This window comes from Apis cerana, linkage group LG16 (genome assembly GCF_029169275.1).
Source record: "Apis cerana isolate GH-2021 linkage group LG16, AcerK_1.0, whole genome shotgun sequence".
In the NCBI taxonomy this organism is placed as follows: domain Eukaryota; kingdom Metazoa; phylum Arthropoda; class Insecta; order Hymenoptera; family Apidae; genus Apis; species Apis cerana.
In genome coordinates this window covers 5,487,020-5,513,729 of record NC_083867.1, presented here as the reverse complement: position 1 = coordinate 5,513,729, position 26,710 = coordinate 5,487,020, and the positions used below count along the sequence as shown (strand labels likewise).

General features: G+C 44.9%; 1 protein-coding gene and 1 long non-coding RNA gene across 3 annotated transcripts in view; both read left to right on the top strand.

The window, feature by feature from the left end:
- The window catches only part of LOC107993230 (E3 ubiquitin-protein ligase MIB1), a 468,131-nt gene that overhangs the window by 286,859 nt on the left and 154,562 nt on the right, over positions 1-26,710 (top strand). The window lies entirely within an intron of this gene.
- Positions 797-26,710, top strand: part of LOC133667513 (uncharacterized) — a 39,240-nt gene continuing 13,326 nt past the window's right edge. The window contains exon 1 of the long non-coding RNA XR_009833202.1: positions 797-24,424. This is a non-coding gene — a long non-coding RNA (uncharacterized LOC133667513). The remainder of the gene's footprint in view (positions 24,425-26,710) is intronic.

The following is a 26,710-nucleotide window of genomic DNA, read 5'->3' as shown; positions in this document are numbered from 1 at the left end:
TAGTCGTCGTTTCGAAACACCACTGATTCTTCTCCTTCTCCTTCTTCTTCTTCTTCTGCTCGAGAGAGAGAGAAAGAGAAGGAGAAAAGAACAGAAAGAGACACACGAGATCGTCGAGAAGCACTGAGACCATACGAAGAAGAAACCACACTTCACACTGCCGACCGAACCTCCGTCTTTCTTTCACTTGGAACGATTCTGACTCGGCGTCGTGGTATAGAGTTATTCGTAGATGGTAACGCATCCCACGTGGAGCAATTGTTGCAGCTCTCCTCTTCGTGGACCAATGTCGAAGACTAATGTCAACTACAGCTGGTTGAAGGGGACCAAATGCGTCAATCGTGCGGTATATTTGACCCGTGTTCAACCAGCTAAGCTTAACATTACGTGCGCCCCATATTCCCTCTCTTTCCCTTCTTCTTCCTTCTTTCCATCCATCCTCTTCCCTTCCTTCTTCTTCTTTGACCAAAGGGAGAGAGAGAGAGAGAGATTGACGGGTGTTATCCCGGGCCGATCTTCGCCTCGCGCGAAGGATCCAGCCGCAAAATGTCGATTCCAGAGACCGCCAACGTGGTGGTGTTGCGCCAGGGGCTGGTGGTGACATTTCATGCTCCCCGATCCGTAATAGCCGATACCCACCCTTCGCCTCGCCGTGCCACGGCTAATTACTGTCCTTTACATCGGGACGCTCTTCCCTTGCGACGCCAGTTTCACGCTGAAATACACTGTGAAATTATCAGAAGGAGAGAGGGAGAGAGGGAGAAGGAGGGTGGGTGGAGAGGGTGGGCGGGGACAGTGTGTCAATATCGCGTCCGCCGACGTTTGATCAACGTTTGATACCGAAGAGAATAAATGGTGGAAATCAGCGACCGTTTGTTGGTCGAGAGATCTGTCAGTTGATATTATATGTATGTATATATATATACTGTTTTCGAGAATTCGAGACGAATAGAGATAGAACTGGATAGAACGCATCGTTTTTTGTAAAAAAGGAATCGGATCGAATTGGAAGAATTATTTATGTGAAGCAGTGAGAGAAGGAAAGATTCTGACGAGTTGGAAAGATATTTTGGCGATTTGAACGAGGAGGGTGAAAGGATAATATCGATTTAATCAAGTTTGGCCAAAAAAGGGGGGAATGTAGAGGCAAACGCAATCCGGCTTATTAAGGATGTCATCGGGGGGGTTGAGGCGAATAACAATGGACGTTGTCTCGATCCTTCTCCTCCGGAACCTCCCCCTGCTCCGGGGAGGCACGAAACGCGAAAGGAATACCACGACGGGATTCCAGAGGGATATTTAAATAGCCCCGCCACTCTCGATCGCGACCCTCGAACTTGGGAATGTCGGTCATCTTTGAACGATCTCGACCTGGCTGCAACGCTCCATTCTCCGCCCAACGGTTTGCCAACCCTCTCTCGCCACAATTATCGAATGGTATCCCGACCTCGTCCCTTGATATTTCGTGCCCGGTTGTTATAAAAATATCGCGAAATTTTTCCTCTCTCATTCTTCTCGATTATACATACATATATATATATATATTTTTTGAGATAAATAATTTGAATCTCTCCTCGAACGATCGTGAAAAATCGTTAGTTTCAAAAAATCTCTCCTCTCTCCGTCGAATTTGAAAAAACAAAATCCCTCCACAAAATTCTCCGACGAAAGTAACTCTCTCGCTCTCCTCCCAATCTTAAAAGGAATCCTCGGCGAAGACACAAGAAAAATGAAATTATTCGAACGAAGAGGAAAAACGCATAAACGTTATTCTTAATTATGCCCATTATCTCGTTCTTCCATCCTTTCGCGATGGTACAGTTTCTCTAAAAGTTTCTTTAAACGGTCCCTGTCTTCAAACGTATGGAAAAACTTTTCGCCATCGATCGCCAAGCCCCATCGTATCGAGGGGACGAGAAATTCCGAGGAATTGGAGAGGTCGATTTCGCACTTTCCGAAAATGGGATTGCCAACTCTTTTCAATGAACTCTAATAGCGTCTCGGCGAGGAGAGAGAGAGAGAGAGAGGGAGTCCCGGAATGACGCGCTCACGCTCGCGCGCACGCGAATTCCTATTCTCGGCTCGGCATGATGCGCGAGTAACACGAGACGCGCGCGTTTAAATATATCCCATGGGCCGAGCCGCGGAGAGCGTGTGACTCGCTGCCCGATAGATTTTCGCTCTCGTGGTGAGCCGGTACGATTATGGTTCGACATGAAACGAGAATAAACGAGGAAAATAATCGAGGAATTACCGCATCTCCCGGCCCCTTTATAGATATCGGACGACCAACTCCAAACTCTACGCTGACGGATCGAACCTCTCTCTCTCTCTCTCTCTCTCGCCAAACTGTAATACATCTCCTGGCGAGTGTCACATAGTCGAAGCAGTGATGGATGATTCAAGGAGATGTCCTCGAATCGTGCGTGTGAAACGTGCACGTACGAATATTTAACGATCGACGAAAAATATATATATATATATATATATGTACATTTTACTCTCTCTCTCTTTCGCGCAAGCGAGCGTAAGAACAACGATATCCTCGAAGAGGCGTCTGTCCCGATTGACAGATGATTGGAACGGCACAATACTTGCATACCTCTCTGTCCGAAATATCGGGAACTCTCCACGAGGGGCAGCCGAACGGACGATCCAAAGAGGTGTCTCCTCCACTGACAGACGCTGTTTGTTTCTCTCTCTCTCTCTCTCTCTTTCATTCCCCTCTCCGGCGAAAAGAAAAAAGAAATCGATGAACGGATCCACTTGTTCGGGAAACAGATCATGATCATGATCATCACTCACTGAACAGAATTCCGACACCAGTAATAATAATAATGATAATAATAGTAATAGCAATAGTAATAATAATAACAATAACAATCCTCCCGATCGTCGTGTCGCGCGATAGTACACTTCTCCTCCGATCCGCGCCAGATCCGTCGTTTTGTTCGATCACTTGCACAACTCTCGCTTGGAGATTCTTCTCCAAGCTCTCTCGTCTCTTTTTTTCTCTCCTCCTTCTTCTTCTTCTTCTTCTTCTTCTTCTTCTTCGACACTTCACTTCATCCCGCGATCCCTCCCAGAAGAAAACGGAGCCGCCGCTTCCTCCTCCTCCTCCTCCTCCTCCTCCGAGCAAGAGCGTATATCGCCGGCTCGCGAATATTTCTGACGGCTCGCGCAATCGCCCACGGCTGCCCGTTTTCGAGTATTTTTAGGAAAATTATGCAACGTCTCTCGTTCCATCGTTTACTCGGTGCCGCGCGTTCGACGTCGCGGCGGCCGCGGCTCACTTATCGTCTCTCGCGATTTTCACGAAAAATCTCTCCTTCCCTCTCTCCCTCCCTTCGCCTCGCAGCAAGGAAAGGGCGCGGGAAGAGAAAGAGAGAGAGAGAGGAGACGGGTCGGTGACGTGTCTCGGTATCCCGAACTTGAAAACGGAATAGAAATATTTCCCGGACGATCGACCAAGTTCCCAGTTCCGTTGCACGGTTCCGCGGTGCTCTGCGTGTCCGCTCCTCCGCTCGTTGGACGATATTTTGGTCGCGTGGGGGGAGGGAGGGAGGGAGGAGAGGAGGAGGAGGAGAGGAGGAGAGGAGGCTGGTGTCTGAGCTAGGGAAGAGAGAGAGAGAGAAGGCGGGAGAGGGAATATCCATCGGTCGGTCGGCCTATATCCGGAGCGAGTCTTCTTCTTCTGTCGCCTCGTCGGCCACGCGGTGTTCAGTGTCCGATACCTGTCATTCCGTTTCCCTCGAGATAACGCGCTCGTCGATCCTTCTCCCTTCGTTCGCGAGACTCTCCGTTTCTTCCAGATTCGAGAAGGGTCGTGAAAGGTTTAATTAATTCTTCGGTCGGGTAAGAAAAGAAAAGAAAAAAGAATCGGAATCGTCTCTTTCGGCTTCCTTCGGAAGGAAGTGTAAAATATCGTAAAAAATATCGGGAGTAGTACAGTTTGTCGATTCGAGGAGGTGGAAGAGAGAGAGAGAGAGAGAGGAAGGGAGAGGACACCCCGGTCTGAAAAGTTTCCCCCGCAATATTCCATCCGGGTAGGCAAATAGACGGCAAGTTCAATATCGACTCCTGTGTAGTTTCCCTGTCCGCTCGCTCCCGTTTCACTTTTATCCGCCTCGATTCTCCCGAAGAATGTCGGCTAATCGGCCGTGTATAAAACGGTCAACCCCCTTGGCCCCCCTCCCCTTCACGAATCCTCGCTTCCTTCTTCACTTTTCCTTTCCCGATCACGATTTTATTTCACGCGCGACGATCGCGATCACGACGAGTCGATGAAAATCATCCGAGAGAGAGAGAGAGAGAGAGAGGAAAGAGAGCGGAGGAACACGCGAAAATAAGCGGCTTAAAATAAAGACGAACTCTCTTTCTCTAGTTCGTGCTATTTTCCAACTCGTCGTCCGTCACCTTCAACTTTGAGCGGGTCGGAAGAAGCGGATCTAGAGAGAAGAAGAATCCTCGACGGGAGATCGATGCTCGATATCCGATGGTTGTGTATTATAATTATTTCAACCGACATTCGCTATTTCGAGATCTCGTCATCGTCGTCGTCGTCGTCGTCGTCGTCGTCGGCGGCGCGAATCGATAAAATAGACGGATGAAATAAAATTGGCGCACGAGAGGGTGTGCGAGATTCGAAACGGAGGAATAAGAGGGGTTGAATCTTGAGGTGGAAATCTTTTTCGCTCGAAAAGAAAAAAAAGAGGAAAGTTGGAACGAGAAGAGTTCCGCTTAAATTAGATTCATATTAGGTGGAAAACAAGGCGGCGTTTTTACTCGACTCGCGCGAGTAATCTCGTCGAATAAATTGGCGAGAGAGTGGACGAGAGGACGAATCGCGGATACCGTTCGTCGACGCGCGAGTTCTCGAGAAAAATGCGAGAGAAAAATTTCTATCTTAAGGGTTGGTGCAAAAGATGGAACGCGGAAAAATCGAAGAGAATAGAATCGTATCGAGGCGTCGAATGCGGAGAGTCTTGAAAATCGAAGAGGAACTGGTCGTTGACGCGGTGGAAAAAATTGGAGACACGATATTTTCCTTTTTTCTTTTTTTCTTTTTTTTTTTTCCACCTTTTTACGTCTCGGCCGGAATAATGCCGCGCGACGAAGAAACGGCGCAGACGAGTTAAAGAGGAGAACGAGACGGGAATTTTCTCTGGCGGAAGTTAATTCGACGAGAGAAGTCTCCCTCGCGGGCGAGGATTTTTGCTGTGGGAAACGCACGAAATAATAAACGAGCCCTTTCGACGTTCCAGACTATGCACAAACTCGCGACGAGAGAGGGATTTTAAACGAGAAACCACCCCTTAACCGCCGCTTTTCCTTCGAAACTGGCCGTGGAAAGTAATAACAGCCCGAGAATCTCGGGATCAACTCGCGTGAAATTGGCCCGACGACGAGCGTCGCCTCGATAAAACCACCACGTTCCACTCACTCTCGTTCTTCGCTTCGTTGTCGCGACGACACAACACGATTCGCGACGCGTGCGAAGATCCCGTAGCGGCGGAAGCGCGAAGCGGTAACGATCGTGGAAACCACGACGGCGGCGAGAAAAAGAGGAAGAAGAAGAAGAAGAAGAAGAAGAAGAAAAAGAAGAGGAGGAGGAGGAGGAGGAAGAAGAAGAAGAAGAAGGACAGCGGCGTGAAAAGGGTGGTCCGTGGTGAATCGACGAGGCATGGCCGTTACGAGGCCGTGTACACGAGCGTTCCGCGTCTTTTAAAGCCGGTGCACCCTCGAGGGTAGGCTAACGCTTCTTGAACACGCCGCTATTGTTGGAACGACAATGGCCGAGGCCGATACTCATCCTCGAGTAGCCACAAAGCCTTCGCTCTTGCTGCCAATCCAGCGTCGACCGCGTTCCCCGAACTGTTCCGCCCTTTTCCCGTGCAAAAATTCTCATTTTCGTCCACGAAAATGACGGCAGCGACGACTCCGTTGTTTCTTGGAACGAGCGCGCCCCTTTAAGACGCCTTCGAAACGCCACCCCCCGTCGGAACAATGGCACCGTTCGCGCCACGGAATTACGAGAAATCGCTACTTTTCGCTTCCCTCTCTCCCTCTCCCTCTCTCTCTCTCTCTTTCTCCCTTTCTCTCTCTCTCTTTCTCTCTTTCTCTTTCTCTTTCTCTCCCTCTCTGCCTCTCTCTCTCTCTCTCTCTCTCTCTCTCTCTCTCTCTCTCTTCTTCGAGCCATTCGATTGCACGTCGGCTCTGTGTCGTCCGTTTCTATTGGCAACCACCCGGACGAACGTCGATCGCCACGAACCGCTGTCGGCGAGCCACGACCAGTAGTAAAAACGTTTGATGGGTCCACACGCTGCCAGTCTTCTCTCTTTCTCTCTCTCTCTCTCTCTCTTTCTCTCCCTCTCTCTCTCCCTCTCTCTCTCTCTCTCTTCCTTTCTATCTCTCTATCTCTCTACCTCTCTCTCTCTCTCTCTCTCTCTCGCTCACCCGAGATATATATCTTCGATCCCGACGTGATACAACCACAGAGACGAGTACGTGTACGGTACGCGGTGTTACGCGAGTGCCCGTTTCACCTCCTGTCGTGTCCGGCCACGCGCTACGCCGTGACTACTGGGTCCACGGGGCGTCCGCTCCTTTAGCGAGTCCATCGCGGACAGTTCACGCTGCTACGTCCCTCTGCAGCTGCACTCTGCTGCAGCGCTCCGGAGCGGAGATATAGACGTGTATGAGCCGCGTATAGGTATGCGGGAGGCGAACAGAGACGGAGGTATCGGATGAAAGGAAGGAGAGAGAGAGAGAGAGAGAGAGAGAGGAAGAGGAAGAGAAAGAGCGTGCGTGTGTGCGAGAGAGAGCGAGGGGGAGAGGGAGAGTAGCGTAGGACGCGCACAGAGAGAGGGTGGACGAGGGGTGCGAGAAGGTGTGGGTAAAGAGAAAGAGAGAGAGAGAAAGAGAGAGCGGACCACGGTCCGACCAGAACGTGAACGTACTACTTGGTGGGCGTCCGGGCCCGCACTGTGCAGCCGACGGCAGCCGTCGCGACGCTTCCCCGCCCGAACACGAGCTGTGCACACGGGGTAGGGGTTGGGACGAGGGTGGGGGAGGCGCCGGCGCCCCACACGCTTGCGCCACCGTACCACGACCCCTTAGACGGAACGCACCAACCCTGTCCTATCCACCGTGTACACCCACCCATTCCACGCGCGCACACAACGCACCACGTACACACCGCCGCCGATCCTCCTCTCCCTCGGATACGCCACCCACCCCATCCCCCTCCGTGTGCTCAGGCAAAACCGACCACCACCATTCCCTCCCTCCCGGTCCTCCCTCCCCCCGGTCCTGCTCTTGTCAGCCAGCCAGCCAGCCAGCCAGCCAGCCAGCCATCCAGCCATCCAGCCAGCCTGTCTGCCTGCCTGCTTGCTTGCCTGCCTGCCTGCCTGCCTGTATGCATGCCTGCCTGGCCTGCCCGCTTCCCTAACTGTCTGCCTGCCTGCCTGCCTGCCTGCCTGCCTCCTCTCTACCTGCTCGCCTGCCTGCCACCCCTCCACCGTCCACGTCGCACGCCCGTCACTATGGAAAATATGAATTTGGGTCAGATACCAGCCGCCGTGCCCTAATGAACCTTTAATGTGACCTATTTCTTTTTTTCCACCCTCGTCCTTCTTTTCTCTCTCCTTCTCTCTCTCTCTCTCTACCTCTCCCCTTCTCTTCGCCTCCTCCTCTTCGTCTTCCCACTTTTCCTGCGTCTTTTCTACCCTGTTCGTGTATCTCTCTCTCTCTCTCTGTCTCTCTTTTATTCGTCATATTTTTTCCCTCCTCCCTCGTTTCCCAAGTCTCTGTTTCTCTTCACACGATTCTGCGTGGATTCCATCTTGACGCGTGGTCAAGACTCTTCTTCCTCTTTCCGATCTTCGATTTTTTTTTCTTTTCCCTCCCCCCTCAATGCGGGTCGTCGTCACGTGAGTCGCCGCCGCCGCCGCCGCCGCCGTCGTCGTCGTCGTCGTAGAGTTTGTTGGCACCGCCTAACTTACCAGTGTCCAGACGAGTGCCCCCTCCCCCCGAAATTTCTCCGCGGTTTCACCTTCCTTCCTAACTTTTTGAACAAGTTCACGGTTCTCGAATTCGTTAAAAAATCTCGGAAATTTTATTTTTCCGAATATTATTAGGAAGGTTTCGGGATAAGAAGGGAAATTCCAACCCCCGTTCCCGATTAAACCAAACCGTTCCTTCGGCTCGGTTTAATACCGAGGCTCTCGTCTTGGTCTCTCCGCTTGTAAAAAAAAAAAAAAATCGATGCTCCGATGACCGTGGATGATCCATCTCCCGCGCATCCCTCCCTCCCTTCCTCCCTCCCTCGCTGAATAATCGTCGCGTCTCGCGCTGCTCTCTTTTTTCTTTTTTTCCATCCCTCCCCGCATCGAACTTTGATACAGCTTCTTTAACCACGCACGGAACTAGCACGTTTTACGGCCGCTCCCGCTTTAAAGCCTCCCCGTCAACTTTCGAACTTGATACAGCCTCCCCACCCTCTCCCTCTTTCCTCTCTCGCTCTTTGTTCCCGAATCGGGTGCTTGTTTTTTAAAGCGCTCCAGGATTCTCAACCAAGGATTGTCGTCTCCTTAAATCACGAAGGGAATGGATGAGGGGGAGAGGGGGCTGTTACGATGTTTCTTATGACTTAATTTTACGATTTTACTCGAGGTGCACGATCGTTTTTCTTTTATACGATTATATATCGTTCGCGCGAGATTTTTTTTTTTTTGTTTATTCTCTACTCGGGACTCGTTGCAAAATTAAATTCTTTTAAATAGATAATCCTTCCTTCGAAGGGATGAATTAAAACGGTTCCTCCGTAAAATTAGATCGAAACAAATTTCTGAATGTAACGATCCTTGGACGAATAATTTTCAAATTAAACTCTTCCAAATAAATAATCCTTCCTTCGAAGGGAATGATGAATTAAAGCGGTTCGGTCCTCGGTTTCGTAAAAAACTTATTCCTGTAACGATCTTTCGACGAATAATTTTCAAGGAACGTAAACGATTAATGGATAGGGGGAGGAATCGTTCGTTGCCCAAAGTGCTTGCTATCCATAAAAATCTTTCTCTCTCTCTCCCTCTCTTCTCGATTTACAGTCTCTAGATTACCAAATACGAACAGTGAGAACACTTACTATGTATCACACCGTTTATTTCCTTCTTGTACATATACATATATATATATACATATATTTCCAGCACAATTTTTCGCGCATGGTTAATTGCGAAATATCAGGGCCGCGTTATCGATGCTGTCGCCGTGGCCAGATTAGAATCGCATTTTCAACGCGTTCAACTCTCTCTCTCTCTCTCTCTCTCTCTTGGCGCCTTGTATCAAATTAAAATCTGATGTAAATTGCATGTAATTACGTTGCCGCGCGTGCATTACACGGCACAAGCATTCCACGGCACGCCACCCTCGCTTGAAGAGTGGCGCACCCCTGCCCCCTTCTCTTACCCCTGTGGCCACGTGTCGCGGCTGATGGAGCGATAAAGAGTTAACAATCGGAAGAACAGAAACGATTAATTATCACGTTTAGACGATCCCAAACATTACGCGCTTACGCGAGTTCTCCATCTCGATTTTGGCGATGCACGCCAATCGTCGCTGCGAATAATATCAACTTTCCTCGACTTTCCTCCTTCCCCATCCCTTTCTTCTCTCCCCCTTTTTCCACTCGTGGCTCGAGCAATATCGAGTTCCGTTCCCTTTTTCGGGAAAGGAGAGAAGGTGGATGTCGATGAAGGGTGAATGATCGCGTGAATTAGGATTACGAGTTTGAGTCGCAATAGGTTTGGTGGTATTTCTTCGAAACAGTACGAGCATAGGGGATGTGTTGTAATTGGGATGCGCGAATAGGGATTACGCGTATTCGATTACAGTGGATTCAGCTGTATTTTTTTGTTGGAGAAATTTTTTTCTTTCTTTTTTTCTTTATTATTATTCCATTTTCCATTTATTTTTGAAGTGAGACTGTAATATTCAGTTTTTTCTTTTCTTCTCTTTCCTTTCTTTGGAATAGTAATTCGGATATGTTGTATAATAGGTGCGATTTAAATTTGTTCGGATAAAAGTGGGAAAGTACATATTGTAACAAGATTTAAAATTTCGAAAATCGAATTCAGATTATCCGTTTTAACAATATCTTTCTAATTTTTGAAATATTCGTATTTAATAAATATTCATGTTTAGGGATATGTATATTTTTTATGTAATGTCATTACGCGTAGGAAATTCCAATTAGATTATCTCGATGTAAAATTTCATCGTTTCAAATTTAATACACTTGCCGTGTATTATTCCTCGTTACGAAACGTTTCACGTGAAATTTTCTAATAACGCAAACAACCTGTACAATTTGTTGCGGTGACCGCGTTGATTTTCAGAACACAGAGAACCGACAGATTTTTCCCCCCTTTCCTTCTTCCTTCCTTTCTTTCTTTCCAGAGGATATGCAGTAAAAGTTGATGGAGAAAAATGTGTGTCACACGTTTTGCAACCATATTTTCCCTCCCAGTTGCAAAAATGCGCGTGTCAACTTTACCCGTATTTATCCTGTTTTTAATGAAAATATACCCTTTTTTTTTTTAGCATGGAAATAAAAAATAAAAAAAGAAAAGGAAAATTTCATCCCTTTCGTCCCAAAATGGGCAAAAAGACGAAACGAGAGCGCGATTTAAAGAGTGGTTCAACTGTTAAATTTGTATTCAAAATAGTTTTTTTTTTTTTGATCCGAATACGATGAAAACAACAAAATTTCAAAATTAAAGGATTTACAGATAATTATCGCATCGACCACGAAACGCGTCTGACGTGCATAGATAATTTCACTTTTCGTGCTTCGAGTATTTCCGTATTTCTGAAAACATTTTTCGTTAGTTTTGTCATTAATTCAATCTGCAAATTAGAAATTACCTTAATTTGAGTTAAATCGAGCTAAATGGTGGACAATATTTTTTATTTGCGTTCAATTATTTATTTATGATCGAAGCACGGAAAGATATTACTATTGCGTAATTTAATTTAAAATTATACCTCAATAGTTATTCATTACTCGTCTTGTGTAATTCGTAACGCGCGAAACGTAATGCAACATAAGGCGAAAACTATTCGACGTATCGTTTCACGCGTCCAAGTAATTCAATCGCTGTTGCAGAGTGTGCACGCGAATGTGCAATTTACAAATTTAACGATTCAAAATATGGACGTGATATGATTGAAAGGAAAATGCGAACGAATATGAATAAACAAAAAAAAAAAAAAAGAGAGAAAGAAAGAAAACACATCGATATAATAATGGATATTCGATAAAGCAGATATTCAGGATTATATTTCATTTTTGGGATGGGGGAGGGGGGAAGCAACAAAGGTTCCATCCTTTTCAACGAATTGTTATATCCGCGCCAATTTGCATTTCAATGATTTCACGTTTATTTCATAAACCATTGTTAAATTCCTGGATCCGTGTATTTATCAAATGATCATCATTAAATTAGGTTATATCGTATGATCATATTACGCTGTGTTCCAAGTGTATGAAATAGGAGAGGAGGGGAAAGATTCGATTCGAAAAAAAGAATTACCCTTTTTAAGAAGCTTAACTTCGAGGAATATATATTTTTTTTTTCGAAGATTACTCTTTCTACCTTTCAACGCGCCGTTAAAAAGGGCGTGGTTGATCGAAGAGAAAAAAATAGAATTACTCCTAAGTTTCTTTTCGAGAAGATTCTTTTAATCGAGGAAAAGAAACAAAGGAGTATAATATCCCCTTTAAGTCGCCCCATCTCCTTCACGCGTAAGAATTCTTCCATTCCTCTTCAATACGCGTCTAAACGCGGTATCATCGTAACGTAATAAAATTCAGATTGGCAATATTTGGGATAAAAATATTAGCAGTAGGAATCGTATCGAGTCGACAATCGCGGTATTATTCCACGAGATATCATCCCGTCTGCGGTTCCCTCTTCTCTCGCGCGGCAGGAGGGGGGAAGGGAGAGGGAGAGGGATAGCGGTGCGAGCAGTGAAAACTTTGATCGTTGCCCCGTAGCGCTCATAACTCAAATTATACGTACTCTTCGAATTCTGCTTGTACGCGGTCGCTCAAGTACGAGTATCTGAAGTAGTACGTAGATATTGAAACACAGAACTCCCATAACTTTTCATTATATCGCCGCGTTATCTTCTTATTATCTTTTATTTGCCGGTGAACTCGACTCCGCACTCGACTTACGCCGGTTTATTCTTGTTCGCGAAAAATCATTTCCTTTCGCGGGGGATAATATTTGACCGAATAATATCTCGACGTCGAGTCGCCGAGATTAGAAGAGACTCGCTCGAGCCCTGCCGTTCGAATGATTCGAAAAAATATTTCTCGAGGAAAGGAAAAGAAGAATCGGTTCTACTTTTTGAATTATCCTTTTCTTTCTTCTTTCCTTTTTCTTAATCTTAATCTAATCTAATTTTTAAAAAATTCACACAAATGTACACGCGCGAGGAGAAACTGTTAATTAATTCCAAAAATTACGATCTTCTCGTTTTTTTGAAATCCCCAAATATCCACGCCAAATAACGAAACGATACTCGCCATCCAGTCGCTCTCGATTCGCCGGAATTTTCTCGGGGAAACCTGAATTTATTCTCGCATCGGCGACCCGCTGGAATATCGAAGCTCGCTCGGGAAGCGACGCCGAGACACTCGTGATCCGCATTAACGAGTGCCGAGCTTTCATTTCGCTCTTAAAGGGACCGTTCGAATGTGCAAAGGAGGGAAGGAGCGAAAGAGGAGGGGAATTCGAGCGCGGGAAGAGCGTGGAGAAGAGGGATACAAAGGAAAGAAATCGAGGAGAGGAAAGAGAGAGAGAGAGAGAGAGAGAAAGAAGTGGATCAGTCATCGAGGTGGAAAGCGATGCCTGTTAACGAGAGTCCATAAATAATTGATTCTGATGGAAACAAAACCGACCAGCGTGCCAGTTTGTCAGCTATAATGCCACACTACCTCCTCCTCTCCCCCTCTCCCTCTCTCTGAAACCAGTTTATAAAATCCATCATCCCACCGCGATAAATATTAAACCTCTCTTTTCGCTTTCGTTTCACCGCTTTGCGGGAAATTGCTCTGTTCGACGATCCATCCTTGGCCCCGGTTAATGGCCTCGTTATAGATTCGTTGTCGTCAAAGAAAGTCCAGGAAGGAAGGAAGGAAGGAAGGAAGGGGAGGGTTACTCGATCGCATCCTCCTCCTCCTCCCCCTCCCTCTCTTTGCCAGAATTTATCGCGTAATCGGTGTGTTCACCCGATCAAAGTTCCTCTCGATTCGACTCTCGATTTTCACCCTTTCGTCAGAGGGATGCTTACCTCTATTCGATGAAGAGAGATCGATGTGACGTGAGTTTCTTTCTTTTTTTTTTTGGTGAATAATAGAGAAAATACGGGAGGAGGGGACCGTTAGTTAATTCAGAGGAAATGTTTGAATCGTGGATCAAAGCGTGGAGGTTTGACGTTTATTGAATCCTCCCGTACATTTATTATTATTCTCTCTCGCGGACCTCTTGGTAATTACGCGGGATCATCGTTGTCGTTGCAGTTTACGTCCATTCATTTCGTTCGTCCACCGTGTAAAAGCTCCGCGATTCCGTGGCATGAAATATGCATCAGTCGCATTGATAATTATGCGGCTCGATAACGCGCCCTTTCTCTCCCTCTCTCTTTCTCGTTCGTCGGTGTTATAAAGGCAGTTCACGATTGCGCGATCGTCGATCGTCTTTTCGATCGAGTAGAAGATGAATTCGCGCTTCTTTGGGGAATTTTTTGGGAAAAACGAGTCTCACGGATATTACGATTTGGTTATACAATTTTTTGGACGGATTTACATAAAATGGGATTTAATAATTCGCTGTTGTCCCAGGAGAACCGTTCGTGCGTAATTAATTGCAACTATTGCCGAAATAGTTGGGGTTCATCATCGGGAAATTGCTGTTATTATCCGCCGTCTCCCTCTCGTACAGGAATACATTGAAATTATCCATCCGTGAATATCATTAAAGCAATTTATGCTCCTTACCCCTCCTCCTTTTCGCATTTTCTTTAACTCGCCAAGCTTTTAACGGAGCACAATGCGGCCACGAGGCATGGGGAGGGGGGATTAACAATGGTCAGCTAGCGGAATCTTTGGTGTCCTCTTATCAACGCAATTATCCTCAGACGTCAACAACGCTCCTCCTTGTTCAAATCCTAATTTCCTTTTGAAAAAAAAAAAATAACAACAATCACAACTCGAGCTTACAGTTACACGTACACCCCGAATTCCTCGAAGGGGCAAAGAGAAAAGTCAATTTCTCGTTTCTCCTTCGAGCTGCATTCCTCCTTGACGCGTAATCCACTCGTGCACGATAGCGGGAAGCAAAGCGGCGAACAGCGCACTTCTCTGTTTCGAGCACCTTTTAATGCAGGGACGCGGCCCGGCCGTGAATCGTTTTTATCGGCGGAGCCGGCCCACGCCGCCGTAACTTCAATTCAATCGACGCGCATACGGCCACCGTGTGGATGATATACGCAACGGCGGCCACTGGCTGCTCTCCGCGCTTGCATGCATGCATGCATGCATGCGGCTGGCACGAAAAGCGCCATACCTCCGCCTTTATCGCACCCTTTGTCCCCGACACTGTTCGTTAGCTTAACGGTTTTGTTCGCCCCACTTTGCCCCCCTCCTCCATAACCAGGCCGCAGCACACCAGGACACGATTTACTCGCTGGGAAATGGGAAGACGAATCACGCTGTTTTCTTCGAAAAAGAGAAGAAGAAAAAAACGCGCGCGCGAAAAATATGGACGGGTTGCCATGCTTTTTCTTCCTCCATTGTTTTTCTTTCTTTCCTCCCCCTTTCTTTTCACCCCTCCTCTCCTCCTTTTTCATTTCAGCCTCGGTGTTGTTCCCTCCCCCTGTTCTCTCTCCGCTTTCTTTTTGATCGTTCTCGATTCCTTTTTCTTTCTCTTCTTTTTCCTTTCCTCTCCTCGATTTTTCCCCCTTTCTTCTCCCTTTTCTCTCCTTCCCAGGGATACCGTACCGCGAGAAACAACACGTGCTGGCGATAGATACGGGACCTGTCGTTTCGTATATACAACGAGTCTTTCTTTCTTTCCTCTCTCCCTTTCTCCCTCTCCTCCTTTCTTTCGGCGAGCCTACTCTCGCGAGGTTCGGCGACCTCCTTTCCTTTCTTCCGCCTCTTCTTACTACCCCTCTTCGCGCGAATTGTGTGTTCCCTGCCTCGGACTCCCTTGGATATTATCCTCTGATGCTAGCAATTGGACGAGGAATTTTTTTTCCTTCTTTTTTTTCATTCTTTCTACGCTCGTTCGAAAAGTTGAAAGCTCGGTGTTCTTTGATCAACGTATACTCGCTTCCTCGAAAGGATTTGCGCCTAGATTCGATCCTGCGTCGGATCGACTCGAAGCAATTGGAGGTCCGTCAATTATTTTCACCGCGATTGTGTCCCCCTTTCACTAATCCTGGACTGGACTGCGACGATTTTGTTCGACTCGATGTAATTAACCTATTGCGCGATTTGAGTTCAGCACGCAGAAAGTAATTAGCAAGACGTCCGTTTCGATTATCTGGAAGAAAATCTTTTTTTAAACTGATCAAATTGAGGGTGAGTCAACCGGGATAAACAGATTCCTGGCCTCGATCAGAACTTTAAAACGCAATTTTCCAAATATTTTTCCATACACTTGGAGATATACTCTCCTCGCCGGCCGTTTTACGATCAAATTGGATCGTTCGGTTTACAGACAACTGTGGTTAATCGAACGCCGGTATTATTCAACGCGCGTTGGAAACTCGTCGTTTCGAAATGTTTGAGGTGGCAATTTGCTTTAAATTACACGTAAACGTTTGTCCAAAATTTGGTAAAGCGGAAAATAAACGGAGAATATTTCGTTTAATTTTCACGACCCTCCCCCTCCCTGTAAACAACCGTAGACAGGGTCTTAATCGCGTTACAATCACTCGGGTGTAACCATCAACGGTTACTATAATCACTCATAATCGCGACCAGATAGACGTCGAAAGAAAGAGATCCATTCTCCACAATTCCTGGTGGCGATAAACCTTTATCTTTTCCACGCGGCGATCACGTACACCCAAAGGGAGAAGGAGAACGGAGCCCATTAAGTCGAGTTAGCGACGCCGGTACACGCCCTGAGGAATCAGGCGGGGACCTTGTTCCGGCACGTCTGATAAACGGAAGAACAACGGCTCGTCCGGGTTGCTGGATGAGCGGGTGGCTGACTGGCGTGATTAGCTAAGTGATTGGAAACCCCACCCTCGTTGCTCCCACGTCACGAGAGAATCTCCACGAGGATCCTTCGCGATTCCGCCAATTTTCTGCATTGGGTCGTCGCTGGTTTCTTTCCCAATTTCGATGCGAGTAAACCACTTTCGCGAGGAGAAATTCTTTCGAAATTATTCCTGCATATATAATGACCGTTGAACTTGCATTGTCTCTTTTTCGTGAATGTGTACTATATTCTACGATACGTGGACTGTTGTTAATTGGAAACTGACTGCTCTCTTGAAAAAAGAAAAGGGAAAAGAAGACACGGTCTGAGTTGAGAACCACTGACGCGGTCATAGTTGGCTCTTTCGCAACGTGGCGTGGCGGATGAGGTATCGCTATACTTGGATGTTGCGCGAGGAATATTAGGCAAGTGGATTATATCCGCCCATAATTTACTTCGTCGGGATAAATGATCGGAACGAGCTCCCCCCGAGCTCGAAAGAATTCTTGTTACTTAGCAAGGATCAAGGAACACGTGTGTGTTACGCGAGGATCGATCGCGATCATTAGGACGATTTATTATTCTTATTCTTGCCTCAAGGAGCCAAGGAAATCGAAAGGAATTACCGATATTGATTACCAACTGTTTCCTTACATTTCAGCAACAAAAATGCAAAATGGCCCAAAAATCCAATTAAAAATCCAATTCTTCCCTCTCTCCCTCCCTTATTAACGAGCTTCCCGTGCAACGGAGTCAGCGTCAAATCAGCCTTCGATACGGCTATTCGAGCAGAGAAAGAGAGGGAGAAAGAAAGAGGAAGAAAGCGGACAAATCGCGGGGCTCAAGTTGTTCCGCCCGATTCTCCCTGTACATCCCCTTTAGAGGGTTACGACCTGGTCACTGTGTAACCCAATAACGCCCCTCCCTCCACCGATAATGTCGCGACGAACAAACTCCACGGAGGGAGATAGATAGGCAGGCATCTCCGTTCTATCGAATTCGAGCCCGATTCGAAACTGCGACGAAGCACGAATATCGAAGGCGGAAGGTTCGAAAACGAGACTTCCTTCCTTCCTTCCTTCCTTCCTTCCTCGGTGCGTTTTCACGCGGCCTCGAAGCCTTGCGAAGCCTCCAATTAGCGGTAGCTCGAGAAATCGATGTGCGTGTGAGCTCGGGTGTTCAATTATCGGTGGCTCAGAGCCGGGCCCATCGATTGTGACCCACCTGGATGTGTAATGGATGTTATCGCCTTTCTCCCCGTTTTAACAAAACGCGATCTTGCGTGAGAAGAATACTCGAAGGGAGGGGAACTATTTTCCGTGGATGAATCGGACGGTATCCTATTCCGGTTGCTTAATTATTTCCCGACTGTATTTGCTTCTTTTCCTTTATCGCTGCTCCTACGCAGGCATCCCTTATGCGGGCAAATTAATCGGAATAGCTGCTTCTTTCCATTCGCCCTTGTTTTCTGAATATTCCACTTCGATTCGATTCGATATATATATATATACATGTTTGAAGTTTTGTTTATCGGGTGTAAAATTTCCACTCTTCCTCTGCGATTTATCGAGAGATTATCTCCGATTTGTCACGGTGCAACGAATATATCGCGCGCGATATTTTATTACGAGGATGGCTGATCGTCTGATTATATCGTTCACCGATATTTTGTGTGTGTATTTTAAAACACACAAAATTTTAAAAGAATTTCTTCCAACTTATATATTAATACTCGATGACCTCTCGTTTACAATAAATTTTAATTGGCGCAGCCTCGAAAGGAAGATACTCAAGAACGTTTAATAATTTAGAAAAAGAGGATTCAAGGATTAAGAAAAAGAAAGAAGAGATCTGTAAACGCACGATACACAACGCGGGTATTTTCTTTGTTCCGGGGAGGCGGAAGGGAGGGGGAAGTGATCGAGGAAGGGGCGGGGATTTTGGTTGCAGGCGCCGTCGGTTCGGGGGTCGAAAGATACGGTTAATAAAGCTGACTGCCACTCTCGCCGCTGCCCTCTAATATCAACGCAAATGCGACTGTTTTGTATGCTAATTGACTCATATACATAGGCACGTCCGCCCTACATTGCCGCGCCGCTAAATAGATATAGGAGGACTCGATGCATGCGACTCGGCCGGCCACCGGAATAGGACATGCCCGTGGAATGAAACCCATTTGCGTCGAGCACCGACGAGCTTGTAACTTTGCGTCACTCTCTTTTCCATGTTTCGTTGACAGCCTTCGGACACGTGCATGCATGCATGCATGCATGCATGCGGTGGCCACTGTGGTGATTCGCTTTGCTTGGAGAGGGAGGATACGTTGCTTTTGGATCTCTCCCTTTTTTTTCGTTTCAGCGATTTATCCTTGTATATCGAGTAGAGAAGAAGGGGCTTGCTTCGAATCTCGGTTAATTGGAGATTTTTTTCATCGCGGAGGAAAAGTTTCGATTTGTCTGGTTTGTAACGATAAGTTGATTGGATGAGTATGGAAAAGGGGGAAGTTGAATGTAGGATTTGACGCAAGGTAGGAAGGGAATCTCTCAACGGCTACGGGTTTTTTAAGAATGTTATTAATCGAACGATAAATCCGAGAGTGGAAGCTGCGAGATAATCAGTGGCACTATCTGGCGAACGCGAGTGTAACTCCAAGTCGCGAACCGTGTCCGGGGAAACTCGATGCGACCACTGTCGGATTATTCCACGTTTTACTCCTTAAATCTTGCAATAATTCATCCTCCCCGAGATACCAGGGCGGTGTTACGCGATTTAGATTTCCTTTGAATTGACGTTTCGAAAGGAATAATTTTTAATACGTAAAACTCTTTCTTTTATTAAAATATATATATTCGTTGGACGAAATTTATAGAAATTATACAAAGATGTAAATAATATTTTACACGTAAAATTGGATTTAATCCTTCGCTCGGCCCAGTCAGTTTCTCTCTCCCAATTTGCCCAAAGGATTCAACGATTGTACATCGGTGGAGGTAATTCTGTTACTCTCTCGTTTTTCGCAATTATCAAAATTCACCGATCGAAATTATGCCGATAAATTGTGCAACCCGTTTGTGCAGCTGCTTCCGAATATATATATATATGTACGTACAACGTGTCTGCATTACGACAACAGAACCGGTTTCCGTTTTGAAAACCGAATCAACGCGTTAATGCGCTCCCCGTGTTATTACACGTAACAATGCCGCAAATAATTATTAAGAGGATTGGTGGCCGCGAAAAATAACCAACCAATTCCCCCGCCTTCTCTCTCGATTTTTTGTTTTTCAACAGAAACACCAAAGAAACGATAGTTTCGTTTTGAAAATAAATAAGATTTCAACAAAAATTTAAGAATCTCGAAATAGCCATTTCTTTTCCAAATTTAAAAAAATATTTCCTCCAACCAATAATAACACAAAATCGAATAAATTACGAGTGAAGCTATCTCCACAATTATTGCTCAAAACGTAATAATAATCAAGAAATAATCGCAGCTTGCTCTACACGAACGAATATTATTCCAGCCTCTAACTGAGTGATGGACAAAATTGAACAAATAGTTGAAGTTACCTACCTCCACAATTTCGAGCATTTTAACGAGCAATCACTCGAGATAACTTCATTTTTAAAATGAACCAACTTCCTTTCCCCCAAGTTCTCTGCCTCCGCTTCATTAATACGAATATAACACGTTAACAGCAGCCCTGAGGAGGAAAGGAAAGCGAAAGGAAACGAGTGTTGGCGTGGAAATAACGTTAATCGCGGATCTCGTCGCGTTCGGGTCAACTGAACGGCGTGTTGCGGGCCGTCAGCTTTAAGGCGCGCGGATGAGGCCGCCCTATTGGCGCAAACAATGCGCCGCACGGAGTATTTATTGCGGCGGCTAATACCGGTTTATTGGGATGTAAAATGAGGCGAGTCCCCCGCTTGCTGACACGCTCGCTTTCCTCGAGTCGTTCCCAACGCATAATGGAACGCGCTTTGCCGCTCGTTATGAATAAAGGAGCAGAGCCCGATCGTTAACCCACGTTTGTTACATTGCACGTTGTTTAACATTGCACGCGATTTCAAAGCTGTCATCGTCTATGCTGATTCTGGGCCGAGTTTCCAGACGGTGGACGACCGTTGCGTGAAGATTCGGGGGTTAATTAATTGGAATGGGGCTCGAGGAGTCGTGATGGATGGATGGATGGACGATAGACGAACTTTGATGAATTGTATCGCACAACTGAAATTAAAAGAATTAATAGGTATATAGAAAATATATCAGTTGCACTTTTATGATTGGAATAATTGGACAAACGTTTCGAAATAATATTGCATATCTGAAATAGTACGGATTCTGGAATTGTGAATTAATTGTTAATCTATTTGAGATTTAAAGGCAAAATTTTTAAGGATTTGAAAGTATTTTATGTATTTTGAATTTTATATCGTTGTAGGCTTTTCTTAAAAAGTAGTAAAGCTCACTTGTTTTCTGATATATCTGCAATGCAATCTTTAGAAATTGCTTTAGAAATTGTCTAATTAATAAATGTAGTGTCGATATGTTATATAAATCTCATGTTTTTTGATATATGTATATTACATTTCGTACAAGCAAAAAGAGGTTCGTTGTTGGAAATTTCGTCGAAATAAAATAAAAGAGTGAGGGAGAGGGAATATTTTTATAGTTTTGAAGAAAAATTGATCGAAAGGATAGGAAAGAATCGAATTGTTCTAACTTTTGTTACTTTCCAGTGGAACAGAACAGGGAATTAATTGGAAATGGAATAGAAATTCAAAAGTGGAGTGGCTCGCGAAAACTTTAAACCTTCCTTTCCTTTAATACTCATCATATTCTTCACCCTGTAAATTTCTTGGCCAATTAAGAGACGTGCCGTGCGCCGCGATATTTATCTACGTAAAAAAGAAAATTGGAGGAATCCTTTCCGACTGGAAAACCCAATTTTACGCGGCACCACGAGTATCAATTCGAGCTTCCCCTAAATCGCGAAAACAAAAAGCAGGGGAAAAAGGTTTCGATTCAGGAACCCGGTAACTGCGCGATCAGCCAGATTTGTTCGTTCGTTCGCAAAAAAAAAGGGAGAAAAAGAGGAGAAAAAAGAAACGAAGGGAGAGAGAGAGAGGGAGGAAAAGGTTAGAAGCAGAGAATTCACCTGTTATCGTCGCGGCCAGGTTGCTCAGCACTTCCGTTTGTTTTCAGAGCCGTTTTCCGAGTCATCTGGCCGGCTTGTTTGACCGATTTAATCCGAGAGATCGGGCCGGTAACTACGTTAGTTTTAACGAGCCACCATAAAGGACGATCGAAATTTATAGAATGGACGGTAATGGCCGTCCACTTTCCAACTGCAATCTGGCCACGGATCAGAATTCACTCGATTCATTTGAATTTCCACGCTGTGTCACGAATAGAATCCAAAACCAGGCTTCGAATGGAATATTAATAACCTCGAATCGACGAAACACACACCGGGTATATCTGTGTATTTTATTTTTATCCTCTTTTCTTTTCTTTTCTTTTTTTTTTTAATCTTGTGGAGGAATCAATTTCTCGCTCGAGATCGATTTCGTCTTATTCTCGTAAATAATTACCGTAAATACGTTCGTCATTCAAGGTTTATTTATCGTGAAAATTCGCGTGGAAAAATTTCAAATATAAACCGTTAATTCGCAGCTGGCTCTCACCTTTGTCGTAAATTTAAAATTTTATCGCGTGGTCATCTTTTTAAGAAGAGGAAATTAATCCTTTAAGAATAATCCGAAATTAAGGAATTTGGAATTTAAATTTAAGGAAATTATCCAACGAATAATCCTCTCAACAACAAATTTCAAAGCCCCGCCATTAACGGTAAACCTAACACGTGAGGTGTGTCTGTGATGTGTAAAGCAAAAGGTGCGATTAATCATTTTCAAAAGGAGAAAATTCATCGATTAAAAGTGAAAATCCGCGCGTGACGAGTCGCGCAAGATTTTTCCAACAAACTCCAGCGCGGCAGTATCGTCTGACCAAGCACGGTTGTTACCACTGGGGCGAGCCTCTCCTCTTCACCGATAAAAAAATACTCCATAAAGCGTGGAGGGTCGTAACTGCGATTCGACCGGCCGGATATAGTCGTCACGACACGCCTCCGCGCAAAAGTCGTCTCGATACGATACGATATTCGTTATGCGTTTCCTTCTGTGACTCGATATCGGGTCACGCCGATATAAACGACGAGTTTATATTCCGCGTATTATCGCCACGGGCTCGTTACCGAGCCGATCGAGGGACGAGGGACGTTCTTTTACGATTTCGGGGGAAGAGGGAGGAAAAAAGAAAGGAAGGAAGGAAGAAGAACGATTAACGATTCGATTCGAGCGACCGAGTTACCAAATAGGGTGCACGGACGACGTGTGAATCGAGTTGCGCGATGATAAAAATGGACGTTTTGACGTTGTGAAAATATCCGTGGAGGTTTGATGTTTCATTTTGCTCCCACTTTTTTTTTTTTTTTATTTTCGCTCTCATTCAATCGCGATAGAAATTAGAGGAAAAGTGTTTTTCTACTGATCCTTTTTTTTGTTTGTTTTTCGGAGTGTTGATCTCTTAATGCTTGAATTTTTTTTTTAAATGGTAAAAGTATGCGCATGCGATAAAAAATTACGAGTGAAACTGAATTCCTTGGTATTTTTCTTCCGTCGCACATTATAGAATTATAATTACGAAAATGTGGAAACTTTAAAAATGGTCGTCCCTCGAGTGGCAACTGTGGAACTTGGTAATTATGAGAATTATCACGGATACAGGCCCAAAACTTTTTCCCAATTACGTTTCTAATTACGATAGAGAATTTCGAGCCGAGGAAATTGCTGGCGAAATTTCTATAATTATTTAAAGCGTTAAAATATATACGTCGAGGAATTTAATTTCGAGAGAATTATTCCCTCGTTACGTTCACCATTGAATCGCAAAATTATTCTTCTCATAAGTTATGCAAATCATTCCCATTTACTTCTTTGTCCAAACCTTCAACATTTCGACCGTTGAAGAGTCTTATTATTCAAACAACGGTTATGAATGAATGAATTTCGTGAAAATTCCAGAGTTGATTTACCAGCAAATTGTCACCAAAAATTCGATCCATATGATATAATAAAATCTGTTCTCTCATTTATTCAAAACCCCGTTCAACGGCGGACTGAATGAACGAGGAAATAATGTACGAGATTCGAGTAGAAATTCAATTGTTTTGATTCAATCTGAAGAATCAGCGGATACAATTTTTCGAGCAAATTGGATCTCACAATTCTCTACACGCTGCCCAACGATAAGACAAAAATCTCAAAACCGATTTCTAAAAATTTCGCATTCCTAAAAATTCTGAATCTGTCAACTTGCGAAGAAATCTCGTGTACAATTTTAGAACAGAAGAACATGCATGTTTTTTCAACTCCCACAAAAGTTCACCTCGATCGAAACCAACGAAAAATCGAAAAATCATTCAAATAGGATAAAACGATAATAAGCAATCGCAAACTCGATTCTTCTTCTTCTTCTTCTTCTTCTTCCAACGCTCGAAACGAATAATCCTTCAAACGCCGCCAAATATTCGATCGGAAAACTCTTCCTCTCGTTCAAAAAAAAGAAAAAAAAAAAAAAACGTTCAAATCTGCCAAGCCTACAACGGTCGGCGAACGCTCGACGCCCGGCACGCAATTTACGCGTACCCGTCGGCGGATGGCGTGGCACTGTTATCAAGCCAAGGGCTCCTCGCCACGAACCCCCAGCCGACGCCTAAGTCGATGAGCGCATGCGCGTGCCACGGTCCCGGAACGATGAAAAACACTAGCGGGTTCGTGTCTGTGAACGGGCGCGAGCCGTGGACGGCTCTTGGTGTATGGCGCACTGCCACCTCTACGTCGACGCCGGCAGCACGGTCGGTAACCAGATTGGGCTCCTCTTCTCTTCGACAATCAAAAACAGGGCCGGGGACGAGGCGTTGTTTATAGCGGGCGGAAAGGTCGAGCTCCTGGTTTCCACCCGGCTTCTAGGCTTAGTTTAGAATGTTCAGTGGTGTGACCTCGGCCGTACAGACGACTCGTCCACTTGATTTTTGGGTTCGTGTCCGAGGATTATCGATCGGATACCCGCCGATTCAGTAAGCATAACAAATCATGTATTATACTGTCCCTGTATATATATATATATATATATATACGTATATGTTCTGCTTCTGTGAAGGTATATTTTTTTTCTTCTTTTTTTGTTCTTTTGGTCGAAGAAGGATGGAAAAAGAGAATGTTTTCGTTTCGTCGTTTTGTTGGTTATTCGTTGGGTAGGGATGACGAGGATGTTGGCGTGAATGCTCGACGCCGACGCAGATACTCGTTAGAAAAACAAGATACTGGTGTGTATACATATGCGCGCGTGTGTGTGTATTTCTTTTTTTTTTTTTGTTTGGTATAGAATGCCGTAGGTGTTGTTTTGTTTGTGCCACGTGTGAGCGAAATAAAAAGATATTAAACCGTTCTGAGAATTTTGAGAGGACACGAGATATACGATTTCTCGTATATATAATGATATTTAAAGTTTTCGAAGCGAAATTTTTAACTACTACTACTCTCTTTTTCCCTTTTGATCTTTTCGGATTGAAATGTTTTACGTGATTGTTTCGTTCTCGAATTGGATGAAATATACAAATATGAAATACACGAAAATGCATAATAAACCAAACGAATGAACCAAATTTCATAATGGCGATGCAAGTTATTAAATCGAGGAATACACAATAATTGTTCACAAGAATTTAATAGAAATGATAATACGAACGGATTATTATATTCGTTGCTGCATATACCAATGTCACCAATCTATATCGATATACGTTACTGTCACGCGCGTATCCGGAACCATATTTCCATACTAAAATAATTTGTATTTATACACGAGACTGACGGGTTCGTGTCCCGTTAAACGAACAAATACTTTTTACTTCGCTTACTCGTTAACGTAACGCTTTCAACGTTCACGCGTTTCGTTTTATCCGTTGCATGTCGCAACGTGTATCGAATAATTTCAGACAAATCTTTATTTATTAGGGAAAAAAGTTGCCCGATCCATTATCCTCGTGCGAATCTCGTGTCAAAAATAGGAAGAGAAGAGAATATCTTCTTTAAATTCAACTGCTCGTAATCCTCGAAACACGCACACCGTTCTGCCATTAATACCATTCTACATTCACGCGCCTCCCGTCCCGAGGATCGCAGATCACAGAACCTCTCAATCCTCTCCTTCCATCCGCGCAAAGTCGAAAAGTATCGAGCCGGGATCCATCATGGCGGCTCGTTTCGCGATTAAAACCTTAACCAACGAAGCCTCCCCGCCACCAATTCGAAGCCGGGCTTCGCTCTTTATCACTTTTCGATCGCCGTTCGAATCTGTTCCCGAGGAGTTACTTTCATCCTCCATCCTCTGTAAAGGAGGAGGAGGATCTCTCTTTGGCGGAGAGATAGGAGAGGAGGGGATGGGGATAAAGTCGCTACGATCCTCTTCCTCCTCCACTTGTTCGTTTTATCCGGTGACTTCCGAATATACGCCCGAAATATCCGACAAACCCTCGTGGATCTCTCTCCACTCGGAGTTCAAATAGAATTGGTCCGTCTGGAAAAACGAAACCGTAAATATTTACTGACCTCCTTTTGGTGGACACGCGGGGGAAGGAAGAGGGAACGTGGCCAAGGAAAGGGTAGAAGTCATTACTTCTGGCACGCGATAACGCGACAGGATAAACGTTACAAGTCGTAAAAACATCTCTGGCCAAGGTTCTCCGTGCGATTTAATCCTCTGGTATTAATACGAAGTTTCCGCAAAGTTACCGGTCCAATATCGGTAAAAATCCGAGGATAGGAGATCTTGGAAAGATTTCCTCCTTGTTTCTTTTCTTTTTTCTTTAATTAATAAATGGAGCAGCTTTACTTACTTTTTGCCGGTAATTGGAGTAATTTGAATTCAATTGAAAAGGAGAACATATCGAAACATGTTATTAATTTTATTGACGTTTTATTACACACGAAATTTCTCGTAATCCCATTCGCGTCAGAATTTCGTATTTTTCTCCAACAGACAATATAATGCATCCACGCATTCCGCAATTTCTCCCTGCAACGATTCTATATTCCTCTATTCCTGTCCCGGCCAGAAGATATACGACGAAACTTCGCAGTTGCAACACGCTTTGCGCGTGCACGCGTCACCGTACTCGATGGTATTTGGATATAAAATAAAAAAAGAAAAATTTCAAGCGCCACTCCACGAAACGGAAGCTTTACCTCGAACGAGATTCCGAATTTTTCCCCCGAAAAAAAGAGGAGAGAAAGAAGAAAATATTCCACGCCTTTTCGGAAAGTGGCGCCCCCTTCGTCGCCCCGAATTATCCGAATTACAC